Source organism: Peromyscus leucopus, chromosome 3 (genome assembly GCF_004664715.2).
Source record: "Peromyscus leucopus breed LL Stock chromosome 3, UCI_PerLeu_2.1, whole genome shotgun sequence".
NCBI lineage: Eukaryota > Metazoa > Chordata > Mammalia > Rodentia > Cricetidae > Peromyscus > Peromyscus leucopus.
This window is the reverse complement of record NC_051065.1, coordinates 140,106,845-140,110,974: the sequence shown is the minus strand read 5'-3', so window position 1 is coordinate 140,110,974 and position 4,130 is coordinate 140,106,845.

Here is a 4,130-nt window from a genome sequence, read left to right as displayed (position 1 = left end):
TTATTTATATATAATATATAATCATTTATATATAATCTTGTCATAGTATGAATATGTTTAATGTAGGTATTTTATAGTTTCATCTGCTAAATTTCAAATAACTCCTAAGGATGAAAAATGAAGGCAAACAACTTTAAATTTCAAAGTCACATGTGGTTTTGAAAAAAAACAGAAAAATATTTTAAAATCTCATCTCAAATTCAGAATTGGTCTTCATCGTTTCAAGAAGTACAATACATGGTACTAGCATTCTCCTAGCTGTGTCAGTAAAGCATCAATAGCACTTAAGTCAGGCCATTGTCACAGATTCAATATATTTCCAAAATTTGTCACTATTTGTGTTCAATATGAAACTCTTTTGTGCTTCTTATGGCAGTCACATGCTGAATTTATTATATGTCTGTTCATGCATAAATGCATTATGTGTGAGTTTCTAATAACAATTCTGTGCATTTCACATCATGCAATCTGATCCCACTTACCTCCCAGTACCCTCTGCTCTTGCAACCTCTACCCAAAACAAAACAAAAATTTAAAAAGTAAAACAAAAAACAAAACAAAACAAACAAAACAAAAACAAAAATAAAGAATCTCATCTTGGAAGCTGTAGTGTAGCCCAATGAGTCACACAGTTTCCCCTTTAGTCCATTCATCTTTACTTGTAACTGTTCATTGCTATGAGTCACTGGTCTGGTTTGAGGCCTCTGGCTTCTGCTATACTATTGATAATAGGCTCTCACTGGGGCTCCTCTTGGATATCTTGTGGTCCTGTGTTCATGAAGGTCCTACAGTTATGGATCTGTAGGTTCGTCCCCTTCACATGCTCCAACAGTTTAGATAAGGTGGATGTTGGGGTGGGCTAGCTCAGTCCTGGTTCTAGACCTGGGTGGTGGCTGGGTTTACCTGCCCACTAGCTTTCCCTCATCATCACTACCAGGGCAAGCTCTCCAGCACTGCCTCACCCAGCTCCCCAAATGCAGCCTCAGCAAGGAGCAGGGGCAGTTCTCTTTCTCTCAGGTCCTAGGATCCACCTCACCCACACTCACACCACCATGGACAGCTCTACTATTTTGCCCAGGCCAAGTGCAGGGCCCTCTCTCAATTGTTGTAGGAGGTATATTGGGGGTGATGATGTCATCCCTTTACCCATTACCATCTGTGACTGATGAGAGAACTGGCTCTGTGGTCATGACAGAGGGAGAACTAGCCCTGCCCCTCACCCGCTGCAGCACACCAGAGAGCAGGCCCTGCATCCTGCCTGGGCAGCATATGAGACCTAAGCCCATTGTAGGGCCACACATGAGACAGCCCTGAGGGCACAAGAGCAAGAGAGCTGACATCTCTCTCTCACACCCGTGCCACCACACGGCAGATGTGAGGAGGTGGGATCAGGTCTCCTGCTCTCCATGTCCTTAGGACTGGCTCACCTGCACCCACTCCAACAGGGTCAGCTTTGGTAGTCAGGGGACCATGGTGAGGGCCATCTTTCCAGAGGGCAGGAGCCAGCTCTCCCCTGAGGGGCAGAGCCAGCTCTCCTATTACAGTTTCTAGAGAGGGGCAAGGCCAGTTCAGTACAGCCCTTGGATTTCAACACACATGGTTGAATCTATGACCCCTTGTAGTAACAGGAGCCTCAGATATCACCCCAGATCCTGGCTGCTGCAGAGCCATGGAGTGAGACATGGCCTTAGGCTGTAGCCTGGGCCTGGATGTCTATATGGCCCCATGTGGCAGAAGAGGACACCCAGATCAGTATGGCCCCAGCAGCAGCATGGCCCTCAGACGCTGACATGGTCTCAGGGGGCTGACTCAACTGCAGTCATCTACATGGCCCTTGGTGGTAACAGAAGCTATGGACATCAAGTAAGACCCTAGCTGCTGTAAGGGCTGCAGACCCAGACATGGCCCTTGGCAAGCAGCCCTGGCCTGAATGACACCATGATCCTTGGTGACAGTGCAGTCCATTCAGATGAGTATGGCCCTGGTGGCATCACAGTCCTTGGATACCCACATGGCCGCAGGTTGCAGTCTAGACCCTGAGCATCTAGTCCCAAGCAGTAGCCCAGGCTTAGATGTTACCATGGTCCCAGGTGGTAGCACAAGTGGTAGTCATTTGGATCGGCATGGCCAGGAACACCGTGCAGGCTCCTGGTTATGTCCTGCCCAACCCAGCTGCAAGGCATGGCACAGAGCTGTTGCTTTTCTTCTCTTACGTGCCTAGGTCTCAAAGTTCCTGCTTTGTTGTTGTTGTTATTATTTGATTTTTTTGAGACAGGGTTTCTCTGTGTTGCTCTAACTATTTTGAAACTTGCTCTGTAGACCAGGCTGGCCTCAAACTCACAGAGATCCACTTACCTCTGCCTCCCGAACACTAGGGTTAAAGGCGGGCACCATCACCACCCAACAATTCGTGAAAAACTAAAATCTACCTCTGCTGTGGGATGTTCTGTATGTCCTGTGGGAGCCCTTCTTGGGTTCCTTGTGGCATTACCCAGCAGGTCTGTATAGAGGATGATTAGGACCATGGGCCTGAGTGCAGGTGTTTGAGATGGTCTGCACTTGGCTGTGCTGGGGGATGGTCTGTATGTCAAGTTGTTCTGATTGGTTAATAAATAAAACCTGATCGGCCGTGGCTAGGCAGGAATGATAGGCGGGACTAGCAGAGAGGAGAAATAAAAGGGACAGAAAGGCAGAAGGAGACGCTGCAGCCGCCGCAATGACCAGAGATGTTGCAGCCGCCGCCATGACCAGCAGCCTGTGAAGACGCCGATAAGCCACCAGCCACGTGGCGAGGTATAGATTTGTAGAAATGGATTAATTTAAGATAAAGGAACAGTTAGCAAGAAGCCTGCCACGGCCATACAGTTTGAAAGCAAAATAAGTCTCTGTGTTTACTTGGTTGGGTCTGAGCGGCTGTGGGACTGGCGGGTGGCAGAGATTTGTCCTGACAGTGGGCAAGGCAGGAAAACTAAAGCTACATACCTCAAACAAGTTTTCAATATGTGATTTAGAATTGATATACTAGATGTCTAAAAGAGGTGGTAATTCATCATTGAAATCTATATATGCTTAGTTTTGGTTACACATTACTCTTACCTTTCCTCTTCATCGGCTCATCCTCTATCTGCTTATATATTTCTCCCCACAGTGTTCTTGTCCTCTCTGCTCATATCCAGTATAGTTTACTAAGTAGAAAAAAATCATTGAGGGCAGGGGAATAGACAATAAGGAAAGAGACAAGTATAATATAGCTGATGAATTCTAGTCATGGTTTTTATAATTTCTTTAGATTATTAAGACATTTTCAATGAAAAAGTGCCATAAACATTGTGCAACAGATGAATATATTTGCTATATTTAATTACATTTCTTATTTTTTTTTTGACAAAATAATGTTGGGTTTTTCTTCTAATACACATGTGCTTAAATTTGCAACTTTTATTCCAGGACATAAATACATTTTGTTTTAAATTTAAAGTTTTACTGTTTTTGAGAATTTCATGCACGAGTACTGTATTTGTATCATTTTTACCCTCCCTCTGTCCCATCTCCTCCCACCAATCCCTCTTAAATTCAGAATCTTCTTTCACTATAATTATCATCACACACACACACACATACACACACAACAACAACAACCTACTAAGCATATTTAGTTTTGCTTATATGTATCCATATTTAGAATTGACCAGCATTAGACAGTTTATCAGAAATGTAAAAATATTTGATACATACATGTGGTACAAAGAAAAATGAGAACAGCAATGATTTCTTGAAACAAATTAAGTTTTAAATAATATTTAAACTTATTATGTAGAGGATAAATAAACATTTGTATCAGTTATACCTGGCTTCATATTTCTGAAGAATGTGAAGCTTATTTTGAATTATACCATGGTTTTTATGAAAATAATATTAAGGGAATGCTATAGACACATTTTCTTATATATTTTATACATGTCCACAAACACAAATAATCTCTAATTTTGTTGACATAGACATAAATACTTTCTTGAAATTTCTTTAGAAATAATTCACACACAGTTCATTTTTCAAAAGCAATAGGAAGCATAAAATGCCATCGACTCTGCTACTAGTCACAGCACATCTCTAATATTGGCTGAAGGACT